The sequence below is a fragment of the Coenobita brevimanus genome, chromosome 24 (assembly GCF_032717465.1).
Source record: "Coenobita brevimanus isolate Jiangsu-jjx chromosome 24, ASM3271746v2, whole genome shotgun sequence".
Lineage (NCBI taxonomy): Eukaryota > Metazoa > Arthropoda > Malacostraca > Decapoda > Coenobitidae > Coenobita > Coenobita brevimanus.
This window is the reverse complement of record NC_136977.1, coordinates 28,857,626-28,874,380: the sequence shown is the minus strand read 5'-3', so window position 1 is coordinate 28,874,380 and position 16,755 is coordinate 28,857,626.

The following is a 16,755-nucleotide window of genomic DNA, read 5'->3' as shown; positions in this document are numbered from 1 at the left end:
TAGCACCGGGCTCTTACGCTCCTCATGGGACAACGTAGGATAGGGTGATGGATGGATGGATCTATCTACCTATCTATCTATCTGTCTATCTGTCTATCTGTCTATCTCTCCATCTATCTATCTATCTATCTATCTATCTACCTATATGAGGCCTCCGTGATACAGTGGTAAAGTGTGCGTTTTCATACGTGGGAGAACCAGGGTTCGCGCCCCGCTAGGGTAATTAACTTTGGGAGTGTTTCCCTGGTCACTTACCACTTTGGCGGACATAAGGGGTGTTGCAGTTGAACCAGTGTCACGTACTTTAAGTATGCTTGCACCCAGTCGGCTTGAGCGGGCCGATTACACTTGGTTCACTGACTACACACACATCCAAAGCCACTCCGACATTTTAGTCACACTTACAAGCACTTCATACCCTACATACAATCTCTACAATACGGCCTAAGCCACTTGTTAGAGATACTTAGGATGTATCGTCCCCAATTCGGTTGGGATAGGCCGGTCCTGCAGTGCACACTCAACGGCTGCTGCTGATGATGAGATATACATATATGTATGTGGTAATGAAGCTTCAAGTTCAAAGACGTAATATTTCGAGCATTCTAAGAAGAACTAATGGAAAGCGAATGGCTACAGCAGGTTAAAATCATCTTCTGGCAACCAGAGTATATGAGTCAAGGCTACTCTCTTCAGTATGCCTGGTGAATGTGTATTGATTCATGAATCTGTGTGAATTCTTTGTTCTATTTCTGCCACTTTTACACACACACACACACACACACACACACACACACACAAGGAACACTTTCATCCAACGTGACACGAATATAGAACACGCCTTCACACACACACTGCAAAACCACAAGTAACAGACAAATATATAAATATATGGATAGACAGATCGATAGATTGACAGATAGATAGATAAACAAAGAGATAAAAACAAGTCATATGATACTACATGGCAGTTTGGTATCTTCCAAAAACTCCATTCTTTAGGTTTACATGGCAGGCTGCCCCTATTTATAGTAAATTTTCTGCGTGACTGCTCATTCAGGGATAGGGTTGGTGTCACCCTGTCTTCTTCATACCTTCAGGAGGATGGGATGCCTCAAGGAAGTGTCCTCAGTGTGACCCTTTTCACTCTAGCTTTGGATGGTATTGTGTCCTCAATTCCAGAAGGGGTGTCAGCCTCACTGTATGTTGATGATTTGGCTCTATGGTATGCTGCATCCCGAATGTCCGTGGCTGAACGCCGCATGCAGATTGCTCTGGACAGGGTCTCTCAGTGGGCCACCATGCATGGCTTCCATTTCTCCCCAATGAAGACGGTGGCCTTGCATTTCTGCCATTTGAGAGGTGTACACCCAGACCCAGACCTCCAGTTATATAGCCATAGGGTGTGATGTGTGGACAAGACAAGGTTTCTTGGTCTTGTTTTTGACAGGAGACTGACGTGGATACTACATATCCACTTTTTATGACTATTGTGCATCCTTGCCCTGTCTTTCCAACGGACTCTATCTCACTTGTCTTGGGGCGCTGACAGAACCATCCTGCTCCACCTTTACCGTGCCTTAGTAAGGAGCAAATTGGACTATGGGTTGTGGTATACTCTTCTGCTATTGAGGCAAGGCTGTGGCCACTAAATTCGGTCCATCATGCTGCGATTCGTTTGTCAACTGGGGCTTTCTGGTCTTCTCCGATTGAAAGTCTGTTGGTAGATGTAAACGAACTTCCACTGGATCTCCACAGTCATTCATTAATGGTGCAGTGTTGGTACCGTCTTCACCGTCTTCTGGCCTCACTGAGTTGTAAGACTATCTCCAAGGTCACTCTTCTTCCCTTTTATAACACCCACCCTTGCTATGCACACCCGTTTGGGTACAGAGCGAGGGGTGCCATGGGGGAGTTGGGTGTTCAGTCCTACCCTGTTTGCCCTATGCATGTCCCACGAGTGGCTCCCAGGCTTCTCCCAGAGGTACAACCATGTGATTACTTCCTTGAAAGGAAAGCCTCCCTCTCCTCACAGGAAGCTTTGTCCTTTTTTATAGAACACGCCTCTGCTCACAGTGACTCAATTCCTGTATATACTGATGGCTTTAAATCCTGTGTGGGGAAAGGCTTTGGTGTCATTTTTCGTGATTTTAGCCGTAGTGGAAGTCTCCCTCCTTCTGCATCTGTTTTTACTGCTGAAATTACTGCCATATTAGTAGCAGTTGAATTAGTTTTTAGTTTTTCTCCAGCTTCTTTTACCATTTTTAGTGACTTGGCCAGTGCATTACAAGCTTTGTCTCGTAGCTTTCCATCACAACCCCTAGTCCTGTCTGTCTTGGAATGGCTCTACTTATTAGGTAGAAGAGGATACTCTGTACAACTGAGTTGGGTCCTAGCACATGTGGGGGTCATGAGCAATGAGCGTTCTGACTCTTTGGCTAGAGTTGCTGCCTCTCGCCCTTCCTCTCCTCATTTTCGTGTCCCATCTGAAGATTTATGTACAACCACTGTGGAGGCTGTCCGTCTCTGTTGGCAGAGAAGGTGGGATGCAGTAGGGGTGAACAAACTCCTCAGCATTCATCGGAACCTGGGAGATGGGGGGTATGTGGGTCTATCATGACAGTGGGAAATAGCTTTGGCCCGCCTCCAGATTGGCCACACCAGGCTGACTTATGTTTTTTTAATGGAGAGAGCGGCCCCCCCTCCACTATTGTGACGACTGTCTGGTTCCTTTGACCGTGCGGCATATCATTGTGGAATGCCCCAGTCTTGGGGGCCTTCATCGGCGGTACCTTTCAGGATGCCGAACCAGCAATGGATTGTACCTTCTCTCCTCAGTGCTTGGGGAAGAGGCTTGTGCTATAGGGGGAGGCACCTTCTCCCTTGTATTGAACTCTGGCCTTCTCTACAAACTGTAGGGTTTTACCATATTTTGGTTTGTGTTTTATAACGTTCTCGTTTAACCTCAATTTTTCCACCACGTTATAGTTTTGGTAGTTTCTTTTGTAATGTAGGTTTGTTTTATGCATTGCTTCTTTCTTTGCTTTTTTATGTTTTTTATATATTTTGACTTTCTTTGAATGTTTGTGTTCGGCAGCATATGACCTATGCTGTTGCGTCGCCATGTCATATTTTCATTTATTCAATTCAATTCTGTCCCTCCATCCAACCCCACTTCTTCCTTTACATTGCCCCACATCTTACGTCCCCACAAACGAAAGCAATCTTTCTCCTTCTCCCTCACCTTCCATAAAGTCCATCCTTCCCCATCCTCCTCCTCTGCATCACATCCTTTACCCTAATAGCTTAAGCACACACCCTCCCTCTCCCACACCTAAATATACATACCCATACTTCATACTTTCCATTCCTACAACACGGCGCACATATCTCTTCTACACTTCCCTTCTATATCCCTAAACTCCACACAACTACACACTGCCCCCCCACCTCCACCCCACATCCACTTGGATATTCTCCACACCAGTTTTCTCTTCCCCACAGGCAATCACAGTCCCTCACTTTCTCTTCTCCTACACTATCATCCCCAATCAAACTCACCACATTCTCCCTCATTCCCCCCACTTTACTCCACTCCCAACACACTCCACCAGATAGACACTTTCCCTCGTCTCTCCTCTCTTCTACACACCTCTCCTAACGCTCCTACACCTTCCTCCTTCACCCCTCACAATCACCCACAGTTCTCTTTCTCCCAAACCACCCACACTTCCACATACCACCAAAGACCATTATGCTCACGTGCAGTCTACCCATGTCGTCGTTTCCACCTCACTGTCCTCTTTTGATGGCCAGAGAACTGAACTGCATATTTCACGAGATACAAGGGAATTGCATTTTTGTATAATTCTTGCCAGTTTTTACTTACTTCCTTGTGTATAACATTACATTTTTACATAAACACCTGGCACATTTTACTTCCTTATCTACTGACCTCTGACCCCCAAATCATAAATATACCGTCTGAGGGTAGCTTAGGTAGAGCAGCTGCATCTTAAGAAATGCGTTCGGTACTTGGTAAAATCGACAGAATAATGCCATCACATCTAGTCATCAGCTTGAGGGGGATAAACATTTCTGATCCGATGACGTATTTCTGATTATTATTATTGCTACCGGTATCTTCCTACGATATTCTTTAACTTGGAAAAAGCTGTTTAACCCGCCCCGTCCCGTCGACATATGGGTACATTGCAACATTTTGCATTTGCCAGTCCCGGCGACGTACTGGTACGTCGTGCAATTGCAAGGTCACTAATTTGCACAATTTTCAATTTTCGAGAGTGATTTTTCGTACGTATACACAGGACACCTTCCTCTATTCCTCTACAAGATGCCAAGCAGGGACAATGCTTTACACCGCATAACCTCCCCCCTCCCCCCCTCACGCCACTGTCTCGGCAATTTACCTGTTACCAGTGACCTGGCCAGTAAAGATATTCAGGGCCAGAGTGATTCCCCAATCGATGACAATGTGGAGGACAAAGTTTACATAGCATTAGAAGAAGAAACAGTCAGAAATAATGATCAGGTAATGTGGCAAAAGAAGGTCGGATATGGTGATTAGTTAGTGAGTGGAACAATGCTCATAATGCCTATATTACTGCTTGAAAACCAATATACTCTCATACTGCATATAAATTCGTACCAAGTGAATAAATAAATACCATTTATGAGTTGTGTGAAATAGTTACCCTCCCATAGAACTCGTTTTCTTTGGTGCCAGCCTGTTAGAAAACCCAGTCAGGTAAGGAGGTACTCCTACATGGATCGAGTATTTTAACTCTCAGGTGAGCAATTTCTCTATGAATTTTCGATGTTTCTCACCAAAAGCGGAGGTTTTAGCCAAAATTTTTTTTTTTCGAAAATACCTCGGGATTGGGGGATGTCGGAGGTGCGGAAAACCTCGGGACGTGACAGGTTAAATTAGAAGTGTTGGGTGCAGCCTTCATTATCCCTATCACTGCTATGTGGTTCTGCTTAAGGTGAATAAGATAATCTGGAGAAAGCTAGACTAAAATTAGAAGTAGGTCATCTAGGTGCAAGGGTTAACAGATTATCACTTAAGCGTTGTACTCTCACTTTGTAGCATCTTCACTGCGAGATGTCCACCCTGTTTTGAATACATTGCACCGGAGGAAGCCAGAATAAAATATGACGTCATCGTACTGAAGGAGTGAGTGAAGTATCTGACAACAGCAAGAAGAAAAAAAATCTTACTTAAAGAATTCATTACGTTCTTACAACTGCCATACTATTTTATCCAGCTTGCAGGAAAACTTTCATAGTGATGAGGTCAGAGACGGTCTCTGTTGACCCTTTTAGAACGACAAGACATTTTATCCATTTGTTATTCTACCACCAGACGATTTTATCTAGCTTAGAAGAGACCCCTCGAAGCGACTTTGTTGACTCTCTCATTTCATGAATTTCTCTACTAAATAAAATCTTGCTTGCCTGAGCAACATAAAAAGTGCAAGAGAAAGGGATATTCAAGATAGATTTCAGATCATTGACTACTGAAATATCTCTCAGGCGAAGAACATTGTCTGGTATTAGCCTGAAATATATACAATAGTGAGTATAAAGAGAGAAAATGGCACAAACCCAGCTTAACGCCCGGCCACTGTCACTTTGATGGGGCAACAAAAGATGGATGATGGATGAAAGTTTGTATGGGCGAAGATTATCCCTAAGGGTGCGACCACACTTGTCCCGAACATGTGATCGACAGGAGGAAACAAGGCTCAGCGGTCCGTCCACCGTTCAGACTCGAGTACTGTAGCAGTTCTAGCCCGGTGCTTCGTTTCATGTTTTCGATTATTTATCTCCAGCATGTGTAGCCGTACCCTAAGTCCCGTGTTATAGGTGGTATCTTCGACATCGTAGTACCTTCTTATTGTATGTCTTCTGCTCTTTGGCATCCATTTCTATGCTTTTTAATGCATTAAATATGTCTTCTCTTTGACAGCATATTTTTCGTTGTTTATATTTATGTTGCAGTACTACTTGCATATACTGGACAAGAACTTGGTAGACTAGTGCAGAGTTTTGGTGATGTCTATGAGCGTCGAGCCTTGAGAGCAAAATATGTAGAAAAGAGTAAAGTGCTGGTTGTTGAGAGAGAAGGTGAATCCCAGTGTGATGTTACAGTGAATGGAGAGAGACTGAAATTGGTGAAAGAGTTCAAATACCTGGGTACAGTGATAGAAATGAGAGCAAAATTTGGAAAAGAAGTGGAAAGTAGTGACACAAGGAAGAAAAGTAGCTGGTGCAATGAGGGCCTTGATAAGAAACCGAGGCTTGACTGTTGCAGCCGCACGAGGCTTACATGAAAGAGTGTTAGTGCCAACTTTAACGTTATGGAAGTGAGACTATGGTGTGGCATGAAAATGAAAAGTGAAGAGTGACAGCAGCGGAGATGAGACTGCTGAGGAATGTATGTAGAATACAGAGAGTGGATAGGATACGAAATAAATGAAATTTGTGAAAGGTGTGGAGTGAAGAAGTCTGTGAACACCAGAATCGAAGAGAGTGTACTGAGATGGTATGGTCATGTGGAGAGAATGGATAACAGTAGAATGGTGAAAAGGTTATTTCTGAGCGAACTTGAAGGAGGGAGGAAGCGACGTAGGCCGAGGAGAAGGTGGAGGGATATGGTGGACGAGTGTGTGAGGAAGAGAGGTTTGGATGTCGGTGAGGCTAGGGAACCGACAAGAGATCGAGCTGGCTGGATGAATATTGTGAGAAGTGCATGATTTGACACCTCTTTTAAACGTGACAGCGTCCGGATTGACTTTATCGGACACGTTATGTGAAGCTACAGAACGTGGTGAATGTTTCTGGAGTAGCAGATAGAGCCAGGATTCCGGGGACTTCAATGGTAAGTGAAAGGGTGGCCCATTGGATTGGGCAAAGTTAGGCTGTTTGGACGTTGCTACTCCTCACCCTGCCCTAGAGTGGGAAAGGAGGTCCGGGTGATGAAGATGATGATTTATTTATGTTGTTAGGACTGACCTAATTTGCCTCGGTGCTGCACAAGAGGATTAAAAAGTAGGTTAAATAATGGTATATCACCAAGAAAACTGTGCTTCGAAGTCGCCTGTGCCACGTACTATACATCCCTTTATCTTTCCTTGGAGGAACCTCTGCAAAACTGAAATAAAATCGTCTGGCGGCGGCAAAGCTAAAGAACATACGTTATTGTGCTGGAGTTAAGTCTCCCGGCCATACGAAAGCAGGCAATTCAGAGGAAGTTAATTTTTACCTTTCAATATCTTTCCGTTTTTGTATGTTTTGACAGAATGCAATTCTTACTTTTAAAAATGCCCACATTTTGCTGACGCCGTGCGTGACTGGGCTGAACCGAAAAAGAAAAATATATATATGTATTTATTTATGCGCTCAGAGTTATGTACCAAAAACACCAAGCTTAGACTGTATCATAATTTTGAGGATGCTGTCAGCATTAGTAAATTAAATCTCTCTTGACTGAACTACTTCCTTCTCATCATTAATCTTAGTTAGCTACATTTATAAAAGTGTTGCAACGATAAACTGAGGGGTTGAAGGAATCAGGGCAAGAGGGAAGAAAAGAAGGAGAGGAGAGGGAAGAAGAGACCACAAACAGATAATGAAGGAAGGGAGAAAGGAAGGATAGAGAAAGATCGAAGGAGGAAGGTATGGTCTTGCTGTGAACGTCATACTTTTATTCATTTGTCTATGTCCTTCCCTAACTCCTTCAACTTGAGGATGTTGTAATGTAGTCCTTGCTCTCCTCACATTATTTGATTCAGCTTAGGATAGACTCTGAATTGCAAAGGATCGATATTGCTTCATCAGCCTTTTCACTGTTAGGTCTCTCTCCTTAAGTGAATCAGACTGTAGGGAAGAAGCAAGACTGAACTACAAAAATGCATCGTTCTGCGCGCGCGCGCGCGCGCACACACACACGCACGCACACACACACACACACACACACACACACACACACACACACACACACACACACACACACACACACACACACACACACACACACACACACAGGAATACTTTAGGGAGAACAAGCTATCTCTGGAGAATCATCCTTGACCACTTTGTCGTATTATTCTGTTAATTATACCTCCGCTGAGCATTTTGTCAGTTTAGGAAAAAGCTTTTCGGATTGGGAGGGATTAGATATGATCCCCATTAATCCCATCAGTAGGTGAGGGCACTTCTAAGTTTACTGGAATCGTCTGGAGATATCAAGAATGGTAGTGAATGGCTAAAATATCTCTCCTTAAGGGTAACACAAGAGCCCTTATTCTCATTGATTAAGAGGCTGCCAGCAACTCTTCCTTATCATTTTTTCGCTTATGGCACTTTATCATGCTTTATTTTGCCTACGGAAAGTATAACGATAATTAAGTGGCGTAAATAACACACACAATGTTGCATGATTTTATGGAAAATACATTTTCGGGGCCGAAAGGTGAATGTGTAGTACAGCCATTAAGGTTAAGAAAAGATGCCAGGGAACCGCCTAGCTGGACGAGAATACGGGTCGTAGTCTCTCAGGGAAAGAAGACTGAACCCAAGACCTTGACTTAACCTGCCTCATAATCGATTCGTGACTGGCGGGAAATTGGATGGTAATGTTGGAAGATTAAGTAGCCAGTGAAATTATTACACTGGATGAATACTACACTCACTGGTAGAGCCTTTTTTTTTTTTTCTACATGCCATTGCAGGACGCGTCCTCTAAAGAGGCTTTCACACATTCAGGAGTCAGACGAGGAGTCGCCAAGAGTTCAAGCTCCTCGCGGATTCTTGTCAATTTGGCCAAGAATCCGGCAATCTAGGTGGGCGCTACAAGTAGCTACGCATAGCTTACGCATTGCTACGAGTTCCATAGGGCGGCCTATGAGTAGCTAAGAGTCACTGAGCATTGCCGAACTAAATGATCCGTAAAGGTCGACGAGTGGCCATGAGTAGATAAGAGTAGCTGGGAGTAGCTAAGACCCCCACTAGAGTAGTTATGAGTGCGCTACGACCATCAAGAATTTGATGCAAATCTGTCAGGAGTGTCGGGCGAAAACAAAACAAAAATATATACAGTATATAAAGGATGTGATGCAGGTGGACTACTCACTCAACTGCGAGTTTGCATTCAGCATAGACCTATATATCCTCAACGACCATGGCAGAAGGTCTCCGCGAATTGAAACTACTGAAATAGATATTACTAGATGTTTTAGAGAGAGAGAGAGAGAGAGAGAGAGAGAGAGAGAGAGTGTGTGTGTGTGTGTGTGTGTGTGTGTGTGTGTGTGTGTGTGTGTGTGTGTGTTTGTCTGCCTGTCTGTTTCTCCTCTATGGAAATCAGTGGGGATGGATATAGAACTCTTAACAGCTCTGACAGGTGTAACTTCTTAACAACGAGTTTAAACGTTTTAAACGTGTACATTACATAAGCTAAAGCGGCTCCTGTAATTGCCAAGATTATAATAAATCAGAAATACTCAAGGCAACGTGGTGGAAAGATGGTAGCCAGTTAATGTTGAATTCTTTACTTGTATAACCATATTATTAGCTACTGCGGGTTGGATGGGTAAACGAATTGGTGGGATGGGTGGGCAGGCTTGGTGTGTGGGTGGATAGTGGGAAAATCGGTCCATAGTAGGAATAGGTTCATGGAGAATATAACCCTGGGGAAATGAACCCAAGGATAACATGGAAACCCAAGGGACTTCTCCCACAAGGAGTGGCCATCCAGGGTCCAAGGTAATGCACGCTCATAGGGTTTTACCCAGGCAACACCGGGAACGACATCTAGTCAACATTTAATTTTCTCTGCCATTTTCCATTCCAATTTATTAACTTATTCAGGCCTTTATGTACAGATTCACAGTCTGGGTTCATAGTTACTTTACTTCCAATTTTCTTGTCATTTGCAAATTTCGGTACTTTAGTAGTGAGTTCATATTCGATATAAATTATAAAAGGAACTGATCCTAGACCTGGCTCTTGAGGAAATCCGCTTGTTGTTTCTAGCCAGTCTGATGACTTACCCATTATCACTACACGCTGCTTGCGATTCTTTAACCATCTCACAAGTTCATTCAATAATTAGTCAGAAAGACCGTGGACCTTTAGTTTTGTAGTAGTCTTAGATGGAGGACCTTATCAAACACTTCCTGGAAATCTAGATAGAAGGCATCCAACGGTATTTTATGAGTCCCAGTTATATGTCTAAGGAATCTGAGTAAATTTGTGAGGCATTATTTATTATTAGGAAACCCGTGCTAATTATTTGTTACAAGATTATACGTAATTTGATCTTCAACAATGTTTTCTAAAAATTGGCACTGTACTGATGTTCCACTTATTGGACGATAATTTGTGGCACGTTTCCATCGCCCTTTTTAAAGATATGTGAATATATTATGTGAATATATTAGGAACATATTATGTGAATATATTAGGAAGTCTATCTATTGCCAGACGCCTTAATCCCGTAAGGGTTAGCCACAAACAAATCGTCTCCATGTCGTCCTGTCCCCCATCATTTCATTGCCGTGCTCCCAGCTCACACCCCCTTTCTCATGTACCTCGCCACTCCATCCCTTCATCTCACCCTTGATCTCCCCCTCCTTCTCCTCCCCCTTCCACCTTACTCACATACACTCTCTTCGTCAGTCTCTCACTCTCCATCCTCACCACATGGCCAAACCACCTCAGTGTGTTTCTCCTAAAGCTTCCTATCATATCCACATCCACACCACAATGCTCCATCACTTCCTCATTTGTCAGTCTATCTCTCCCTCTGACTCCACATGCTCCTCTCAAATAACTCATTTGCACTGCTCTCACTCTTGACTTTTGTCCCTCCAGCAAGGTCCAAGCTTCACTTCCATATGTTGGAGTTGGTATAACAGTACTGTCATGTAATATTTTTTTCACTTCCAAGCTTACTTCCCTGCTTCTTGTCACTGCTTTCAAGGAACCAGCAACACTTTTTCCTTGTTATACCCTTTCAAGCACTTCACCCTTCAAACTTCCATTCTTACTCATCACACTACCCAAGGACTTCAACGCACTAAAATTTTCCATTTCCTTCTCATCGAACCTCATTGTACATTCAGCGACTTCATTTCCTTCTTCTCTACATTCACTTTTACAGTAGATTCCGTTTATTACACACTCTCCCAAACTCATCCACCAAGCCTTGCAGCTCCCCTTCGTCTTCACTTAACAACACAGTATCATCTGCAAACAACAGTACAGGTATTTGTCAAACACTGCCCCCTATCACTAGGGCCGCTCCAACATCCACTGCCCTACCTTGTATATCATTTATAACCCCATCCATATACAGACTGAACAACCATGGAAACATGACACATTCTTGTTTCAATCCATTCTTCAAATAGAAAAATTCACTCAGTTCATTATCCACAAGCACTGCAGCCTTAGCACCCTCATACATATTCTTCACGGCTTCAACAACTTCCCATCTACTCCATATATTCTTAATACTTTCCACAATCCTTGTCTATCCACTCTGTCATATCCTTTCTTTAAATCCATGAAGGCCGCTTACAACTTCTTTCCCCTCTCTAGAAACTTTTCCACTAAAGATCTAAGAATGGATAACTGATCTACTCAACCTCTTCCCTTCCTAAATCCTCCCTGTTCTTCTCCAACTAATTCCTCTGTTATTTCTCAAACTCGTTAATAAGTATCCTGCCATATACTTTTCCTATTACACTAAAATGACAAATGCCCCTATGATTACCACACACTTCTTTTTCCCCTTTTCCATTGTGCAAGGGAATAATGCAATCCTCCGAGACTCTACCTTCCTCCCAGGCCAATCTGCACATATTTCACATCCATTGTACAACTATCTCTCCCTCATGCTTCAGCATTTCACCACACACTTCATTAAATCCTGGGGCTTTCCTCATTTTGACTTTCTTCATTGCTTCCACAACTTCCATCCTACTGATTTCTTCCTCTGATTTCTTCCTCGTTTCTCACATTGTATAGACTGATGGAAATTTATATGCTATATATAATTAAATTTCCTTTTGATTTTGTATTAAAATGTGATGTGACGGAAACATTCTAAGTGTGTTTTTATTTTGTTTACAAGTGCAATAAAAAATAACTACTCAGAATTAAAACAATTCTTAATGACTTTCATTTTGCAGACCCCCGCTAATACCAACACACCAGTTCTGTATGAGACAGCCTTAGCATGTATTCAATATGGACGGTGGGTGTTAGCGCCGAAGTGGTGACATGTAGAGGTGTATGATATGCAGGAGGACTGCTGGGCCTTGATAGCAGGCTGTGGGGACCTCGGGAGTGAGTATGGGAGTGGGATAGCTTTGGAAAGTGTAGGAGTATTGGAAGGAGGAAAGGAGTGATCGGAAGATTAGGGAAAGGAATGGGAAGGGAGTAGAGAGAGAGAGAGAGTGGGAAGGGGAGTGAGGGGTGGGATTCGCGAAAGGGATGGGAATTCAGAAGGAAGTGGGGAAAAGAGAGTGTGGGTCAGTGGGAAGGAGTATAAGGGAAGTGAAAGAGGAGTGATGAAAGGGAGAGGTAGTGGAAGGTGACTGAGCGAAACAGTAATGAGCTTGAGTGGGCGTGGGACTGAGGATTGAACTTAAAAAAGGGAAAATAAATAGGAAACAGCTCGTGGGGGAGGGAATGACAAACGTTTTTGAGTGTGGGAAGGAAATGTAGATAAAAGAGTGGAGTTGGGAGTAAGAAAGAAACTGATAACTTAAGGGGCAAATGATTGGCCGAAGTGAGTACAGGTCATCGATTTCGCTGACAAACGAGGTGAGGCACAAACGAAATTAAAATGTTAATGTGTGAGATAAATTCCACTCTGTCCATCATGGACATTCGTGATGTCCCATGGGTCATGTACAGCACTGCAATCTTCCAGTCAAAACCATGGTTACTTTCATGACCACCCGTATATATATATATATATATATATAAATATATATATATATATATATATATATATATATATATATATATATATATATATATATATATATATATATATATATATATATATACTGTACACACACACACATGCATATACTGTATATATATACCACTTTATATATGTAGAGAGAGAGAGAGAGAGTGGTATATATATATATATATATATATATATATATATATATATATATATATATATATATATATATATATATATATATATATAATAAGTCTTGCTAAATCAAACTTCCTTCAAAACCAAGCATCAAAACTACTTAACAACCCTAATGACAATAGAATATTCTGGTCAACTCACAGTTCTTTCAATAATAACTTTAACAAGTCATCATCCATTCCCCCACTAAAATCTCCAGATGGCAACATTACTAATGACCAGCGAGGGAAAGCAGATATCTTTACCAGTACATTTGCCAGAAATTCTACCTTAGAGGAAGCCAGCCAGAATGTTCCAGCACTAGAACTTGCTTCTCCCGACATTATTCCACTTAAGATACAGACAAGGTACGTGAAATCCATCCTAGACAATTTACCTACCAACAAAGCTCCAGGCCCAGATAGAATTCCATCAATTGTTTTGAAAAAGTGTTCCCCAGAACTTGCCTCTATTCTTGCAAAATTATTCAGACCATGCATACGTACTTCTTCATTCCCTAATTCGTGGAAAGAAGCCAATATCCATCCAATTCCAAAGAAAGGAAGTTCCTCTGACCCCTCTGATTACAGACCAATCGCTGTCACAACTTCTCTTGGTAAGGTTTTTGAAACTGTAATTAATAAGCACATAGTTAAACATCTTGAATCCAACAACTTAATTAGTGATAGACAATATGGTTTTCGCCAAGAAAGATCCACCATTGACATACTCAATCTCCTAACTCATACCATCCATCAATCAGTTGATGTACATGGTGAAACTCATGCAGTAGCCCTGGATATTTCTAAAGCTTTTGACAGAGTGTGGCACCGTTCCCTGTTGTCCAAACCCCCTTGCTATGGACTAAACTCTTTTGTTCCTTTGATTTCCTCATATCTCATCAATAGGAAAATAAGAGTAAGAGTAAATGATGTATATTCCACTTTCCACTCAGTTAATGCCGGAGTGCCGCAGGGATCAGTTCTGGCACCAACCCTGTTCCTCATTCATATTAATGATCTCTTATCTGTCACCCACAATCCCATCCATTCATATGCAGATGACTCAACACTTCATAGTTCATTCACACTCAGACATTAATTTGCAAAGTCCAATATCTCTAACTCTCACCTCAGTACAGCCATCTCTTTAAATCAAGGCTTATCCACGATCAGTGAATGGGGACAAAACAACCTTGTCTCATTTAATGCTAGTAAAACTAAATATATACAATATACTAATAGGCAGATATTGCCAGAATCGTATGTTACCTTCAATGCTACAAATATTCCCATTTCCAAAAGTATTGAAATTCTCGGCATCTCGCTTAACAATGCCCTCAGCTGGACCTCTCATGTCAGATCACTTGCTAAAACCACCTCAAAGAAACTTGGATTATTGAACAGAGTCTGTAACTTCCTCACCGACGAGCAGTTAATTATCATTTATAAGAGTCATGAGCGCTCTCAGCTTGAATGCTGCTCACCGTTGTGGAGTGGATGTGGAGAGGTTACATTAAAACAAGTAGACAAAATTCAGAACAAGGCTGTTAGAATTATTAATAACCCTGCTATTACTAATAAACTGCCTCCCCTACAAGTAAGAAGGAATGTTACCTCCCTTGCATTATTTTACAGATATTTCTACAGTAAATGCTCAGTCGAAGTTGCGTCCATGGTGCCACCTCTCCATGCCTTCCCTCGTGCTACACGGGCAGCTGGCAGCGCTCATGACTGCAATGGCACTCAGCCATACTGCAGAACTTCTGCCTATCAGAATTCTTTCATTCCCCGAACTGCATCTCTCTGGAACTCGCTTCTCCAGAGTTGTTTCCCTCCAGACTTCAACCTACTGTTGTTCAAGTCTGATACAGATATTTTATGAACAGCGGACACCAGTAATCTGGTGCATGGATTTTTTTTTTTAATCGTTTGTTTTTCCTTCCTCTGTTCTGTTATATATATATATATATATATATATATATATATATATTATATATATATATATATATATATATATATATATATATAGAGAGAGAGAGAGAGAGAGAGAGAGAGTGGTATATGTATACAGTATATATATATATATATATATATATATATATATATATATATATATATATATGTGGTAGGTGGGGGCGCTCACCATCCACTCACTCGATGTAGTGCTGCTCTCGGGTGTCTGCCCTTTCCTCTCCATCCTTCTTTCCTTACATTCTCTTCTGTCTTTCTTTCCTTTATTCTTTCCTTGACTTTCTGCCTACGGGTGACTTTACACTCCCTCTTCCGTCTTTCCTTCATTCCTTCCACTTCCTTCAGCCTGTGGGTGACTCTACGCTGAGTGACTAGCCAAATGGTTTCCTGTGCACCAGGAAACCATTTACTACGCTAGGTGGTAACCATATAACGAAATTTTGGCGCCTGGTGGTTAGTGGGTAATTATTGCGCTCCAATCGGATTGAGCCGGTGAAGGTTTATATCCAAGGGATGGTTGGGGTTGATTGCTCATGTAATGCCACTCAGGGATGAGTGAGGCTGGTCACTCTCATCTTAACCCTATATGGCATACTGTGTCCCTAGGTTAACGATCTGAAAAATCCTCAGCAGCTCAGTGTTGCCTGAGGTTAACGGTCTGAGCTTTGATACGGGCCTCCCTTGTAGATCCGTTTTCTATGATACATCTCATCAGCAGCTCAGCTGGAGTTCGGTGCGAGTCCAACCACTGGAGAGAGAATGTTTGTTATTTGCACTCTACTTTTCTGTACATTTTGACTGGTTAGTCAGGCTTGTCAATCCCATATATGCACAGGTAGGTTTTCCTAAAAATCACAGTGTATGAAGTGATTATGTATGATTACAATATCGTAAGTATTTGAGAAGTCTGACATATAATGCCCATGCCATGGGTCAATGTATACTTGTGTTTTTGAAGCAACATTAGGTACTTGGTGTTGGGAATTTTCTTGAATGATAGTTTTTGCTCATGATTATATTCAGGCAAGTTTATACTAAAATCACAACATAAAATAAGGATAATGTATGCCTATGGTTTTGTAAGTATTTATAAATATAAAAAATACATGGTCACGTGTTGTTGCGAAGTAGGATAGTGTCTTTGAAACAACATTATGCACTTGGCCATGCGTTGGGTCGATGAATGCTTGTATAATTGAAGCAACATTATGCACCTGGGTCGCCGTATGCATTTAAATGCCCATGCTTTGTGTCAATGTATGCTTGTGTCTTTGAATCAACATTATGCACTTGGGTTGCTGTATGCTTGTGTCTTTGAGGCAACATAATACACTTGGACCACTACATGATGGTGTTTGGATAATGAATATTAGTGCATGTTCTAGAAGCAATAACGCAAATGAACTGTGGTAAAATATTAGTCCTGTAATTTATTGAGTTTGCAAAATAACACGTTCGGTACCGTATGTATCTTGAAGGATAATTGTGCAAATGGATTTTCATGGAAACTTTTCGGGGCCATGAATACTTCAAATTTCAAAGGCAAGCGATCTGAAGTATGTATACCAGAGGAATCTGAAGATGAAAATTTGGAGAGTG